General features: G+C 38.9%; 1 protein-coding gene across 1 annotated transcript in view; it reads right to left on the bottom strand.

The window, feature by feature from the left end:
• Positions 1–13,855, bottom strand: part of LOC111155378 (serine/threonine-protein kinase Sgk3) — a 144,747-nt gene extending 130,892 nt beyond the window's left edge. The window contains exon 1 of the mRNA XM_022515527.1: positions 13,821–13,855. The gene's annotated coding sequence lies outside the window, so the exon portion shown is untranslated. The remainder of the gene's footprint in view (positions 1–13,820) is intronic.
• Positions 13,856–16,495: the final 2,640 nt, after the last annotated feature.

The following is a 16,495-nucleotide window of genomic DNA, read 5'->3' on the forward strand; positions in this document are numbered from 1 at the left end:
CACATTTGAGTCTTTTATCTTGACAGTTTTTATATTTATACTAACATGAAACATTAAAATAATGCCTTAAAAGTATTAAGGAGAAAATCTAAGCCGAAGATCAATAAGGAAGAAGACATGAACAATACTATAAACCTATGAGACCTAATAGTCATCTAAAGAACAGTCCTACCAACAGGATCAAAATACGTAATCTTCCCAAGTACACATGAAGCATTCTCTAGGAAAGCCCATATATTAGGCCATAAGAAGGCCTCATTTAATTTAAAGAGACAGAAATCATATATGTTCTCAGACAACAATGGATTTAAACTAGAAAGCAGTAACAAGAGGAAATTCAGCAAATCCACAAATATGTGGAAATTAAACAACACATTCTTACGTAACCAAGGGGTCAAAGAAGAAATCACAAGGGAGGGGGAAAAAAAAGAAATCACAAGGGAAATTAGGAAATAATTTCAGATAAATGAAAATGAAAACACAACAAACCAAGCCCTCTAGAATTCAGCTAATACAGTGTTTGGAGGGAATTGTGTAACTGCAAATGCCTGCACTAAAAAAGGAAAATCTAAAAATCAATGGCTTAACCTTCCACCTTAAGAGACTAGAAAAAGAAGAGCAAAGTACACCCAAAGCAAGCAAAAGGAAGTAAGTCATAATGATTAGAGCAGAAATCAATGAAATCGAGTATTGCAAAACAATAGAGAAACCAAAAGTTGATTCTTTGAAAAAAAATTAACAAGGTTGGCAAACCCTTAGCCATACTGATCAAGAAGAGAGAAGACTCATTACTAAAATAAGGAATGAATGGGAACATCACTATCAATCTCAGAGAAGTAAAAAGGATTTTAAGGAAATACTATGAACAGTTGTACACCAACACATTAGATGACCTAGATGAAATGGACAAATTTGTAGAAGAAAAAAACTATCTAAACAAACTAAAAAAATAGAAACTATCTAAATAGATACATAACAAGTAGAGATTGAATTAGTAATCAAAAAAAAACTTTCTTACAAATAAAAGCCAAGGTCTCGCTTAAAGAAAAATTAACACTAATCTTTCATAAAATCTCACTCCCCCCAAAGAAAAAGAAGAGGAAGGAACTCATTCAAGGAGGCCAGTATTACTCTGACACCACAATCAAATAAAGGTATCACGAGAAAAGTATAGATCAATATAGGTGCAAAAATCCTCAGCAAAATACCAGCAAACCAAATCCAGCAACATATAAAAACTATTCTATACCATGACCAAAGGTGATTTATTCCAGGAACAAAAAGTTGGATTAACATCTGAATACCAAGCAAATGTAATATACTATATTAACAAAATAAAGGACAGAAACTACCCAATCATCTCAGAAGCAGAAATGGCACTTGAAAAATCTAACACTCTAATGCTAAAACCATAGCAAACCAAGAAGAGAATTTCCTCAAGCTAATAAAGGGCAGCTACAAAAAACCCACAGCTAACATTACATGTAATGATGAAAGACTAAATGCTCTTCCCCTGTTACCAGACATGAGACAAAGATATCAGTTCTCTTCCCTTCCATTCAACATTTTACTGGAGGTTCTAGCCAGAGCAATTAAGCAAGAAAAAAGTTATAAAAGGCATTTGGATTGAAAAGGAAGAAGTAAAACTATCTCTATGTGCAGATAATATGATCTTGTATATAGAAAATCCTGATGAATCCACCAAAAAACTATTCAAACTAATATATAAATTCAGCGAGATTAAAAATACAAGGTCAATATTTAAAAATCAATTGTACTGGGTGCCTAGGTGGCTGAGTTGGTTAAGTGTTTGCCTTTAGCTCAGGTAATGATCCCACGGCCCTGGGATAGAGTCCTACATTGGGCTCCTTACTCAGCAGGGAGTCTGCTTGTTCCTCTCCCTCTGTCACTCCCCCTGTTTGTGCTCTCTCTTGCTCTCTCTGACAAATAAATAAATAAAATATTTTTTAAAGATGAATAAAAATAAAAATAAATTGTATTAATACAACATTATGTCAATTATGGTTCAATAAAAAAATCACTTGTTTTTGTATACAGTAGCAATGAGCAAACATAAAATGAATTAAAAAAACAATTCCATTTACAAGAGTATCAAAAAGAATAAAATATTTAAGAATAAATTTTTAAAAAGAAGCACAAGACATACACTGAGAACTACAAAACATTGTTGAAAAACTATAAAAGATCTTAACAAATGGAAAAACAACCCATGTTCATAGATCTGAACACACAATATCATTAAGATGGCAATATTCTCTAAATTGATCTACAGATTCAATACAATCCCTATCAAAATCCCAGTTGCCACTTTTTCATAAGTTGACAAGCAGATTCTAAAATTCATATGGAAATTCAATAGCCCCAAAATAGTGCAATCTTGAAAAAGAACAAAGTTGGAGAACTCATACTTCCTGATTCTAGAACTTACTACAAAGCCATGCTAAGCTAATTAAGGCAGTGTGGCATTGGTATTAGAATAAAAATGAGAGTACGGAAATACACCTTTACATTTATGGTCAATTGATTTTTTACATGGATGCCAAGATAATTCAAAGGGGAAAGACTATAAAGATTTTTTAAATTTTTAAAAGGTTTTTATTTATTTATTTGACAGAGAGACAGAGATCACAAGTAGGTAGCGGTGGGGGGGGAAGCAGGCTCCCCACTGAGCAGAGAGCCCAATGCGGGGCTTGATCCCAAGACCCTGAGGCCATGCATGACATTAGCCAAAGACAGAGGCCCAATCCATTGAGCCACCCAGGCACCCCAAGTGTAACAGATTCCAGAGTATGTTATTCTGTCCTCTTCATTCACTATCTGTGACATTTTACCTATTTTTAAACTCTTCTAATCACGTGAATTTCCTCAATTTCTTTCTTACCATCTTTGCCCAGAACATAAATACATTAGATAATGGAATAATATGACTTGAGACATAAAATGATCTTTCATTCTTACTTAAACAGGAGCTCATCCCAGGAACTGCCAAGGCACATGATATAGCCATTAGCTAACATCCATCACAGATGAGCGTAACGATAGACTGTACCTGCCGATGGCTCGATCTCCAGATTTATATAAGTGGTGCTGATTATCATCTTTAAGCAATTTTAGACAATAGCATGACAACAGCATCTGTTAGAGTTAATACCTCTGCAGACACCAACAGAAGACATTCAAAACTTGTATGTTCAGAATTTAACCCATCTAGTAATTAAATTTAGAATTTTAAGCACTTTTCTATTAAGCAAGAAATACATGATATTTAAAACATTTTCAGTCAGTTTTCTTCTTGAAGTCTGGCACCAGTTACTAAATTAAAACAAAGAAGTCTCAGAATAATAAGGTAAAACTGAAAAACCAGTCTTCAAACTCATTTAACCACTACCTCAACAGCAGATGGTAATCTGCGTTATCTGTAAATCAACACTGCCTGTTCTTTCAGATGAGGGGTTTAAGCCAAGTCAGCCTTTACCCCCTCCTCAAAGGCCCAGGAGACCGCCTAGTAAATCCAGGTAGAAGTGTTCAAATCAGCTCTGCCCTGTGCTGCCTCCGTATAGCTCCCTTCAAAACCTCACTGAGCCCCAATTTGCTCATCTGTAAAATAAAAGTACTCACTCCCCAACGTTACTCTTAATATTTAATAAAATAACGTCTTGGGGTGCCTATGTGGCTCAGTTGTTTAAGCGTAAGACTCTTGATTTCAGCTCAGGTCACGATCTCAGGGTCCTGCAATAGGGCCATGCACTGTCCAGCTCCCTGCTCAGCACGGAGTCTGCTTGTCTCCCTCTCCCTTTGCCCCTCCTCCTGCTTGCACACAATCATTCTCGCTCTCAAATAAATAAATAAATCTTTAAAAATAATAATGATAATGTCTTAAAACATCTAGTACATGATAGATACTCAACAAATATTAATTCCTTTTTCTTTGCTCTCCCCAAAGTGAAATACAGGTCACTAATGACAAAAACTACAAAAGTCCAGATGAAAGAAACTTTTTGGCTTAGTGTGTACTAAAAAGAGCAGAATTATCTAAATATTAAAGGAAACCAACCTTTATTTTCTACAGGTATCCAATTCATATACTCTTAAGTAGGTAAATTATAACCATGATGATAAAATACAAGATACCACGGGGGAAAAAATCAACTAACTTTGCACTAATTATGTTGTTATTATCTGGCAGTTTTATTAGGAAACAACTGAGTATCCAGTTGGCAGAATATTACAGACAATGTCAGTTAAATGATTCATCAAATAACCCAACAAGAACTTAAGGCTTGGCTGTATTTGCAGTATCAGAATTTCCTAAGAGAAGGCTTCATAATGAATCTTAAGACACCACACTTGAGAAAGCAGAAGGGAACAGGTCAAGATCCCCACAAAAGACTAGACTACACAGGGATTATTTTTAAAAGATTTAAAACAACAACCAGAAAGAGAGACAAATAAAGAAACAGACTTTTAATTATAGAGATGGTTACCAGAAGGAAGATGGGTGGAGGGATGGGTTAAATAGGTGATGGGAACTAAATAAAGAGTACGAGTGTCACGATGAGCACTGAGAAATGTATAACATTGTTGAATCACTATATTGTACACCTGAAACTAATATCATACTGTATGCTAACTGGAATTAAAATAAAACTTTAAAAAAATAAAATATATAAAATCGTGTTACCGGAAAGAAAAAAAAAACACCTTTCCTAAAGACATATGGGAAAGGGAAAACAGAAAAGGATAGATTTATTTTCTCTAAGTCAGGAAACCAATAGACAGATTTTAAAAATGATTTTTACAATGGGTTACATATTGACATGTTCAAACCAAGAGAATATAAAAGACAGGGTGAAAAGTCTGCTTCCCACCTGCGTCCCTACCCACCCAACTCTCGTCACCCAATCCCAAATAGATAAACACTGTTAATTTCTTAGCCTTCCTGAGTCTCTCTATGCTTAGACAAGAAAGCAAAAATATATCCTTTTTCTTTCCTTGTTTTTTTCTACACAAAAGTAGCAATTTATATGTATCATTCTTCATTCCAAAGGCAAATTTTTAATCCTAAATGTCCAATGAAAGCAACAAATAAATTCAACAGGACAGGGACTCTTGTTCACACATGAGTGAACTTTTAAAAGGCAAAACATAGGGTGCCTGGGTAGCTCAGTGGGTTAAAGCCTCTGCCTTCTGCTCAGACCATGATCTCAGGGTCCTGGGATCAAGACTGGCATTGGGTTCTCTGCTCAGCAGGGAGTCTGCTTTGTTACCCACCCCCCCACCCCGGTCTGCCTCTCTGCCTACTTGTGATCTGTCTGTCAAATAAATAAATAAGATCTTTTTTAAAACAGGCAAAACATAAATGATGTTAGTGTCAGTGAGAATCAGAAATAAAGGAAATCCAAAAGAGGAAAGAAAAAAAATTCAAAGAGAAAAGGTAGTATAGTCTCATAAATCTCTTTAAAAATGTTCTCTGCTAAAACATGCGAGTGTCTTATCTTTCATTAACTCCTTTTCAGACAAAAATATTTTAACCAAACATTCATGAGAAGGGAGAGTAGAGGTAAAAGGAGCTCAATCAGAAAAGAGAGCTACTAATGTCAGAATGGATTAAATGCCAACTATATAGACAAAGAACTACAAAAATAAGAACCACTTTCTTAAAATTATAGCAAGGTCTTAATTTCTGAATGTTTACTAACTCAGTTCAAATAAACGAATGATAAAGAACTTTCCTGTTTAAGCCAGCATCAATTTTAGCATTAGGTTGTTTGAAAGCTGAATGAAAATGTCTTTTCAAAACCTTTTCCTTTAATATTTATGAAAAAATAGGCCTTTACTCTCAGTGTAGCTGAGATCTACTGTCTTGGTGTGGAGTTCCTCAAGACGTCTGGCCAAAACACCTTTACAGGTGAGCTGAATTTGATATGATGATGTCAGCTACCTGGGCCTGGGTTGAGAGAGTCTCCAGTAGCAGCTTAACATTATTGCAACCAGTTGCTTCTTCTCTGACTCCTAAGGATGAAAGGCTGATCTATGCTTCTCACCAGTGCATATCTCTGCTGATGAAAATCTGGAAGGAAAGGGTTTGGAATCTTGACATACCACTTCTCAAAGACTGCTAACCTTTAATCTAAAATAGCCTTCTTAGTCTTCAACTTACTTAAAACCAAAGAGATTGTTTTAAACCAGATATCTAGAACTAGATGTATTTTCTGAAGGGAAGAGTTGTCTTATCTAAAAGTCTATTCAGTCCATAATATAGCTAAATCTTCAATGGGGAAAAAGGAGCACGAAACAATGCTATTGCAATGACATGAACTGCCCCGCCCAATTATAAACAGTTTTAAATTTTATTATACATGCCAGCCAATGCTTAAGGAAAACCAGCTTATTTACAGAAGAGGAGGTAGGTGGAGTCTTCTGTGGAAATTTTGAAAGGAATTACTGGGTATTCTCAAGGGCTTTGAAGGTGGAAACCACTAGGACTTCATAATGTCTACCTTCCCTCCCAAACTAAAAGCTTTCCTTTCCCTTATTAGAGGCTTGTTCTTAGCTGTATCACCATGATTAGTATCTTTTTTTGCTCAAGACCAAAATGAACAGAGTGGGATGGAGAAAGAACAGAGATTTCCTTAAAGCAAAAGCTGGAAGAAAAGGAAAAAAGAAAACGGTCGAAAGGCTACTAAACTTTCAGAAAGGGGGGAAGGCTGCAAGAGGACATAGGAGGAACATGTGGGTGTGAGCTGTGCACATGCTCAGTGGGTGGAGAGATGTTAGCTTGGACAGGTGCCGTCTGGAAAGACTGGTGGAGTTAGTATGCAACTAGGGAGTTGTATGTATGAGATTATACTAAGCCAAGTGTTACTAACCCTGAGACAGCCTATAGTAGAATAGGATCATAAGGAACTTCAAGGTCATCTATTCCTACCATTGGTGGGAGCTTTGTTAAACCAAGCTCTCCAAACCATGTGCTTATCATTAGGAGACTGTTTCAAAACATCTAAAGTTCAGCTGTTCTTATTTTTAACTGAATTTAACACTTCTGTTTGGTTCAAGGCCATTACTTCTGCTTCTCCTATAGTGATCACAATTACAGTGGATATTCCATCGTCTCGCTTTTTTTTTTTTAAGATTTTATTTATTTTTTGACAGAGAGAGACACAGCGAGAGAGGGAACACAAGAAGGGGGAGTGGAAGACGGAGAAGCAGGCTTCTCACAGAGCAGGGAGTCAGATGTGGGGCTCGATCCCAGGACCCTGGGATCATGACCAGAGCTGAAGGCAGATGCTCAATGACTGAGCCTCCCAGGCGCCCGCATCGTCTCTCCTCTTAAACATCTTGTATTTTAGATGTGCTTAAAATACAAGCATTGGGGACGCCTGGGTGGCTCAGTTGGTTAAGCAGCTGCCTTCCGCTCAGGTCATGATCCCAGCGTCCTGGGATCGAGTCCCACATCGGGCTCCTTGCTCATCAGGGAGCCTGCTTCTCCCTCTGCCTGCCATTCTGTCTGCCTGTGCTTGCTCTCTCTCCCTCTCTCTCTCTGACAAATAAATAAATAAAATCTTTAAAAAAAAATACAAGCATTGACTGCCCTCCATTAGAAGGATTTATGCTGATCTGCATGGATTTATCAGTCCACCCACGTACCCTCACCTCGTCCCCTTGATGAGCACTACTATAAATTTCCATGCACGTTATCCAGGTTTAGGGTATGGCAGGTGGCCAGGAAACTGTAAAGTAACTGGTTCAAACATGCATGGAATCGATGACGTTGGTTGGCTACATAAACACAATTCTCTAACCAACAAAGCAAGTCTGTATAAGAGAAACTTTTTAAATGACACTGAAAATATGGATATACACAGAAGTTTAGAAAGATGTACTGTAAAATACTAATAGCGATTATTAATGGATGGTAGGTAGGTTTATTGGTGATTCTTAGTTTCTCTTTTTCTTTTAAATTTGTCTTGAAAAAATGTATTACTGTGGTGATTTAAATATATTTTAGGGGCGCCTGGGAGGTTCAGTGGGTTAAAGCCTCTGCCTTCGGCTCAGGTCATGATCCCACGGTCCAGGGATTAGCTCCTGGGATTGAGCACTGTGCTCTCTGCTCAGCAGGGAACCTGCTTCCCTTCCTCTCTCTCTCTGCCTGCCTCTCTGCCTACTTGTGATCTCTGTCTGTCAAATAAATAAAATCTTGAAAAAATAATAAAATAAAAAATATATATATTTTAAAAGATACAAAAGAAGGAACATATAAGTAATGTGGCTAGAAAATGTTATTAGCTATGAAGGGGAACACTATGTAGCTGTCAAAATTTATATAGATCTACAGATATACACGATAAAGTGTTAAATAACAAACAAAAGAACAAATTGGGTAGAATGATTCCCATTAAAAAAAAAAAATCAAAAAACCTCAATGTACATGGGATGCCTGGGTGGCTCAGTGGGTTAAAGCCTCTGCCTTCAGCTCAGGTCATGATCCCAGGGTCCTAGGATTGAGTCCCACATCGGGCACCCTGCTCAGCAGAGAGCCTCCTTCTCCCTCTGCCTGCTGTTCCCCTCCTTGTGCTTGAGCTCTCTCTCTCTCTCTCTGATAATTAAGGTTGTTTTTTGTCTTTGTTTTTGTTTTTTTTAAATGGTAAAATTTAAAAGAATCAACATTTTCTCATGTTGAAATAAGTTCATGTTAAAAGTAGCTAAAATTATAGTGATTTTTTAGTTATTTACTATTTTCATTGTGCAATTTTTAAAAATTTCTTTTCATCATAACAGAATTCATTAAAAAATATGGAACGCTTCACAAATTTGCATGTCATCCTTGCACAGGGGCCATGCTAATCTTCTCTGTATTGTTCCAATTTTAGTATATGTGCTGCTGAAGCGAGCATTGATAATTAAAGTTTTTAAAAACAAAACCAAACCTCGATGTACATTTATAGATATACAAATATATACAAACATGGGGAAATGTCTACAAGGATATAAAAGCTGAGAGTGGTTATCTTTGTGGGTAAGATTAGAGTGGAGAGGACTCATTTTTTACTTAACATACTTCTCAGTTACTTGAATTTAAGGGCATGCATACCTTTGTAATTAAAAATAATGTTCAGAAAATACGAGACAATAATAAAATTAAAATGGGGGAAGGAGATGATGTATAGTGTTTTCTTGGGAAACTAAGGATTCTTATATTCCTTCTTAGCTCGTCCTATATATATATAACATGCATATGCATTAGGTTATATAGGCTATACACATGGTTCCATATGTATGTTTGTCTGCATATATGACACTGAGTTGGAAACCAGATCATTTTAAGTTAACTTTAATCTATTTTTATTTTTAAAACAGGGAGGTAAGTAACTAGAGTAATAAAGGTCCTTCTCATTTTTGAACTCAAGCAAAAAAATTGGTCAGGTCCTAGTGAAGCCTCACTGTACTTGAAGACATTGCATCCAGCTCTTGTGGAATGGCTAGTCCATCAACGAGTCCAATTTTGTGTATGAATATATTATATATGAAGTCTCTTTTACCTACAGAGAAAAAAAGCTTGGTATTGACTAGCATAGCAAATATATCAGGAACCTGAATGGAAGCAATTATCCTGAATCATATTCACTACTATATGCAATGTAAATACAAGGTCATTTATCCAAAATCACAAAACAGTAAAAGAAATAACATTATCTCAACACTACACACATTCTCCAAAAAAGGTATGCCTTTAAAAAGGTACAAAAAACCAGGCCTTTACTCAACCAAAAGCCTATCAAATTGTTCCTATTCTGAAGTTAAAAGCCACAAAACCAGCCCTCTACATTCTAATTATCTGCAGACAAACTTATACAGTGGCCTGAAGCAACACCTACCTATAACGATCCTTCCACACCTGGTGGTACCAAGTAACTCTGCCGGCCAATATCACACACCAGTAGATGTTTTTAATCCTTGCCAGATATTCTTTGATCCCATGTAGGTCTTCCAATATATCCCCACAATATATCTGCACAAATCTGCCATGAGAGCTCACTAAAGATCTCTTACTTCACCCACACATCTCCTGTCCTCCCTCTTACATATTATCAGTCTCTTACCCTACAACAATTCCCTTCACCTGCCTTTCACTCACCCCATCCCCATCAAAGGAAAACAGATTTTGGTTTTGAATAAGAGAAGAAATGGTGGCTACAAAGAGATGGACCAAGACAGATATTCAGGACCTGTGGGAAGTAGGAGAGGCCCTGGGAAACCACACAAGGGCAAGGACATTGTACCCTGTCCTAATTCCCTTTGAAAACCCCCTGGCTCGATTCAGGCAGGTAATAAAATTTTATTATTGATGTTCTGACTCAGGCTTCAACATTTGATTTCCACGTCGTCTTCCTCAGCAATGACAATTAACTCAAAGTTAGTACTAAGTTAAAATTACTTTGACATGAACTACAAGATGTGGAATCAGCACCGCTTAGATTTACTTTTCTCCATGAGATAGAAAAAAAAAAAAAGTGAAATGAGAATAAATATGCCACCATAAGGAATGGAATAGGTAAAGGAAAACAGAAACATTGAGTCCCTTAAAATAATGTGGGAGCTGTTTCTGTCAGGAATAACGTGTTACATAATTTGAGTTTCATGAATCAGCACTTTAGTCAGTAATTTACATGAATTAAAGAAAGAGAGAGAAAATATGAGGATTGGAAAAGATAAAGTAGTTTCTGAAACAAGACAGGTTTCAAAAGTATTTTATTCCACCCCCACACAGAAGAATGTTGACAGGCAGATGACTCAGTCTGGCTTCATTAAGGGCTTCTTTCCACCTAATAGTGCTCATGGGAAAGGCACCCCATCTCTCTTTTTTCCATGATACCCTTCTCAATTCCTCCCTGCAGGTATTGGCCATAGTTTCCTCTCTAATTGAAGGTTAACTATCTGCAGGTCACATACTATAGGAAACAGAGATTATACGGGAAGGATATAAATAGTTGAGAGGTTTTTTTTTTTTTTTTGGTTGTTGTTTTTTTAAAAGACCCTTTGGGGCATCTGGCTGGCTCAGTCAGGAAAAGTAAGACTCTTGATCTTGGGGTCTTGAGTTCCAACCCCCTGCTGGGTGTAGAGATTACTTAAATAAATAAAACTTTTTTTTAAAAGACCCTTTATACTAAAGTACTTACAACATTTCAAAAAACATAGTAGTAGTGTAGTGTCATGCTTCAAAAAAAAAAAAAATAGTAATACCTATGATCATTGTGTTTGAACCTGGTCATAAATCTAAGTAGCTTAATTGAGTTCACTGCCACTGAAAACCTACAGTGATTTGTAGTCCATAAAAATGACCTTCAATGAGCAGAGAGAGATAAAGAAGCGGTAGACACAAACAATGAAACCATACATCCAGTCTAAACTATCTTCAAATCAGAGGAAAAAAGAAAGATGTTTGAGAAGAGAACAAAATAACCAGCCTATTGCTTTTTCAAAAACCAGAGTTGACAAATCCTAAGAAATGAGTCCAAAGGGCATTCTCATCTCTTTTGTCAAAAAGCTATTTGTAGTATCAGATATTGTTTGAAATAACTGGTGGAGGCCCGGAAATCTCTTGGGCATAAATCAATCACGGTGTTTAGGAAGCATAATGCTTGGGAAGAGCAAGAAATCTGAAGTCATTTGGAATCATTCACTTCACAATGTTTATTACAGGCTGGCACATGCCAGGCACCGTCCACACACCTGCTGTCTATTCAAGCTCTCTTCCCCACCTGCTGTACAATTTTGGCTAAGATATTTTAACATTTCTGTGCCTTAGTTTCCTCATCTGTAAAAACAGGAATTAGAAAAATGTCTGTCAACTTCACAAATACATCTGGAAGCACTCTGTAAACCATGAAAGCATTAGTTGTTATTTTGCTGAACTGAATTCACGAATGCCACTGTCTGTTGTACCATGGATTATACCAAAGGAAAAGTGAACCCCCCTGCTTCCAGGAGACACCTCATAATCCTATTAAATAAGGCTCAGAGTCTCATGTATTCATCTCTCTGGAAATTTAAATGGGGGATAGAGAAAGTTAGAAAGAGAAAGCTAGTATGACATGCAGCTTTTGACATCAAATTGCTAATCACCATAATGACAAGAACCATGATTCACCATTTTGGGTCTCTACCAACCTGACCATCAGGCCAAGAACTCACTTAAAGAGGGTAGTTTATTCTGGAAAAATATTCTCCCTGCAAATATGCAAGTCACAAAATGGACACTAAGCAGGTTGATCTATCAACTCAACGCTACCAAAACATATGGCAGTAAAATTACAAAGTATTATTTGTTATGTTGACGTGTACAAGCAAAAACAGCCTACTTTATAGTACATTTCACTAAACTATGGTTTCATCAACTGTCAAACAGATTAGGAACAAAGCTCCTTTTCAAAACAAAATTAGGCTCCCTATAGTGGCAGTTGAAAAAGGGGGAAGTTCTGGTCTTTCCAGAGTTAGCTAATGATGGCACTATCATGGATAAGAAAGACTATTTTACAGACGATGCTAGGGATCTGGCAGAGACCTGCAAGGAAGAGGTCTCATTCCCATAACTCCAGACTCCCTTCCCCCAGGGAGTGAAGGGGTGGCGGCTAGTCTTACAGGAGTGGTAGCCAAGTGCGCCAGAAGGCACACCCAGTCCTAAAATATGCCTGAAACTTCCTCTAATGTTTCTAGCTCTTGCAATGACATTTGGGGAACTGAAGTGTACACAACCTCTTCACTGCTGTAACCGCTATAATTTAATATTTTGCGTTAACAATTTGAGTTAATATTTATAAAACACTAAAAAGGAGCCCAAGCATGTGGTAAGAACCATTTAAGTGTTAAATAAGTCACTTCCCAGATTGGTGGGGTAAATCCTCAACCTAGAAACAAAGTAGAGAGTCAAAGCACATAACAGTCCGATAGTTTTAAATAAAGACTCGGGAACCGTAGTGCTCTGCTGTATCTATTCCTGCATTTCTCAAGTGTACCTGCAGCTCAAGTATATGGTCTGTTGCGTAGGGCCAAAATTCTACTCCTGGTTCAGAAATCACTGTGCAAAATTAAATGATGAAAGAATTTGAGTCTCAAGAGATGAATTATTTCTTTTTTTCTATCTTCCCAACTAACCACCACTAAAAATGACAAATCTGAAAATCCGAAAGCGCTCTAGATGGTATGTATCAACACTAAAGCTGTGGGAATCAACAGAGCCAAATTCACTTTAAGAAGAGACGGAAAGGGTTGTAAAGCATTCGTCTCAGATTTCAGTCCGCTGACAACAGGTTAACGATTCCCGTGCCCCCCACTCCCGGGGCCTCCCTCCATCCCGGATCCTCGCAGGTGACCCGCACCCTCTTTCGACCTCAGGTGGGGGTCTCCCACCTTCCCAGTTCCCGGCTCCTCTAAGCTGGGAAGCTGCGCACTGTGTTAACAATGTCCGTCCACTAACACGGCTCGAGCGTTTAGGAGTCAAAAGGCAGAATGTGAAGGCACCTCGAGGAAACACAGACCACAAACTCTTCGAGTCGGGGGCTGGGCGGGAGGATTGCTTCTCCCCTTCCACCAACTCGGAGGTTTTCGGTCTGAGGGGCCAGGGGAGCTGCCAAGACTCCCGGGAAAGTCACGTTGGCTCCAAGAAGAGACAGCAGTCGAGGCCCAGGCACCGCTCGCCCCGCCCCGTCTCACCCGCCCGGGGGGCACCGACCGCGGCCCGAACGCGCGCGGACCCTGCGGCTGGCCCACCCGCCTTGGGTCCCGGCCGGCCCCGCACCTACCCCGCTCCACAGTGCTGCCTCCTGGCGTGGCGGGCGCGGAGCCGAGCGCACTCGCGTTTCCTCCTTCCCCGCAGGGCCGCCGGGCGCCGCCGTTTCCTCCCTGACGCGTCACGGAGGCCGGCGGCTCCTCCCGCAGTGTGCCGGGCGGCCAGGGAGAGCCGGGCTGCGGGCAGTGCGGCCGGAGGCCGCCCGCGCCGAGGCTGGGGCTGTGACGCCGGGCTGGAGCCGCAGGCTGGCCGGCCCCTACTCAGGCCCGCGGCGCGGAAATCTCTTCGCCGTGCACCCCGGCGAAAGCCCGGCCACAGCGCGCGGTCTGCCTCCCGCCTCGCCGCGTGCGCAAAGTTCAGCGGACACCGGTGGATCTTGTCTAGAGGCTGGAGCTCCTCGGGGTTTCCTGCGGCTCAGCTGCTAGTGACTGCTGCCCTGGGGCTGGAGAGCCGCGTGCGCCGACGCACCGGCCGCCCGGGGAAGACGACCCTGGCGTACCCCGAGAGCCGGACCGCGGGGCAGCCGGAGGAGGAAAAATCACCCCGGGAACGGCCTGGTGGGCCCGTGGCTGGCTGTAAACTGGAAACTCAGGGAAGTGAAATAAGTATCCAAATAATTTAGGGGAACAACTATGCTTCATTTAGAGTTATTTGAAGTTTTCTACTTTTTTCATCAGCAGTGTTTTGGCTTTTGTGTTTACAGATAGGTCAGAAATTGCCGGATCCTGGGGACAGAGAAATTTCCTTTCCACGCATTTTCCAAGTCCACTTTTTTTTTTTTAAATCTCCATAAATCTCCAAGTCAGCTGAGGTCACACTTTACAGTTTATTACTACTCTTTCTCATTCTTTAAATATAAAAGTTGCATTTTGTCTCCTTTTTTTCCCCAGATAAAGAGAGGTAAAGAAGGTGAGTGGAAAACGAAGAATGACGCAATTCAGTGGGCGTGGAATAAAGTGGTCAGGATTTGGAAGCAGAGTAGGGTTTTCATTTGCCCCACAACACTACTGTGGTTTAAGTTTTATATGATATCTCTTGAAGATAGACTCAGACAAAGATATAGCATGTCTATATGATGTTTTAGATTTTTTTTAAAAGAGCTTATTTATTTATTTGACAGAGAGAGAGAGATCACAAATAGGCAGAGAGGCAGGCAGAGAAAGGGGGAGGCAGGCTCCCGCGGGACTGGATCCCAGGACCCTGAGATCATGACCTGAGCTGAAGGCAGAGAGGCTTTAACCCACTGAGCCACCCAGGCGCCCTATGATGCTTTAGATTTTGAGGGATGATCTATATACTTCAGATCATAAGATTCCAGAGAATATGCCATAAATCTATGAACAAATAACTTCCAAAGGTAATCAGAGAAGCCAGCGTTTATGTGTGGCTTTCCTAAACAGAGGACATTTCCTTGTGTTTTAAAATAATATTCAAAAATTTAACCCACAGGTAAGGTTGAGAATATTCATTTGTAACGTCAATTAACATAGTATGACCTTTTCCTTCTTAAAGACAATGAATTGTGAATCCAATATTTTTATACTTCAAAACATAATAATGCTGCAGAACTTTCTAAACAATGATTTTCAGTGGCATGTGGAAATAGATGTAAAATACAGTAGATACAAATCAACACACTGCTATGGTCCTTTGTATGTTTTCATTGTGATCCACACAATGAGGCACAGAGAAGCTACAGAATTTCCTCCCTTGTAACAAAAACCAACAAATAATCAGTGTATCTCTTAATTAAAACCATATTCACCATGCTGAAAAATTTCTCAGACAAAAGGAAATTTTGTCACTAAACTCCAAATATAATGACATCATTCTCACTTTAGAGATACATACCTGGCTATGACATTTCAACTTTTCCTTCCCTCCCTCCCTCCTTCCCTTCCTTCCTTCCTTCCTTCCTTCCTTCCCTCTTCCTTCCTCCTTAAAAAACAAAACATCTGGGAGCCATTACATTTTCAGAATAAATCTGTCTTCCTGCTGTGAAGAACACACACACACATGCATTCACACCACCTCCCACAAAATTTTAAGATAAGAAGCTGGGTGAGCCACGTTCAACGGATAAGAAGTTGCGTATTTTGCATTTATAATCTGAGAGCTGCAATTTACTACTATGATTTCTCAGAATATTAGAGGTCATCAATGTATTCACAAACTTAAAGGGCTTTTTCACTTAAAATTAATTTTAACGGCATACTTTAAGTCTGATCACTTTGATTAATCATATTCACTTATAGATCATATCTCCATGTCCCATTATGTTTCCAATTTCTTTAAGTTTATAGAGTAAAAGAAAAGTTGAATGTTTAAGCTAAATGTCTATCTGATATTTACGCTTTTATAAAAGGTTTCATCCAAATAAATTTTTAAAACGGAAAAAGTTTTTGTTTAGACTGTGGGTTCCAATATTTTTTCTAGAAATAATGAATCTATTCATGCAGATAGGGCAAATATTTTGTTCATATATTTACAAAGCTTATGTACAAATTATGAGCATAAGCTTTGGAATTGGACAGACTTGGGTTTTAAACTCTGGTTCTGCCACTTTCTACTTCAGGCAAATTATTTTACCTCTCTGAGCGCTGGTTTCATCAATAACATAGGATAATAGTACTTATCTCTTCTCAATGAAACAGAGATAATAATAATGCTTATCTTATGAAATTGCTA

This window comes from Enhydra lutris, unplaced genomic scaffold (genome assembly GCF_002288905.1).
Source record: "Enhydra lutris kenyoni isolate GAN:26980312 unplaced genomic scaffold, ASM228890v2 scaffoldscaffold41, whole genome shotgun sequence".
NCBI lineage: Eukaryota > Metazoa > Chordata > Mammalia > Carnivora > Mustelidae > Enhydra > Enhydra lutris.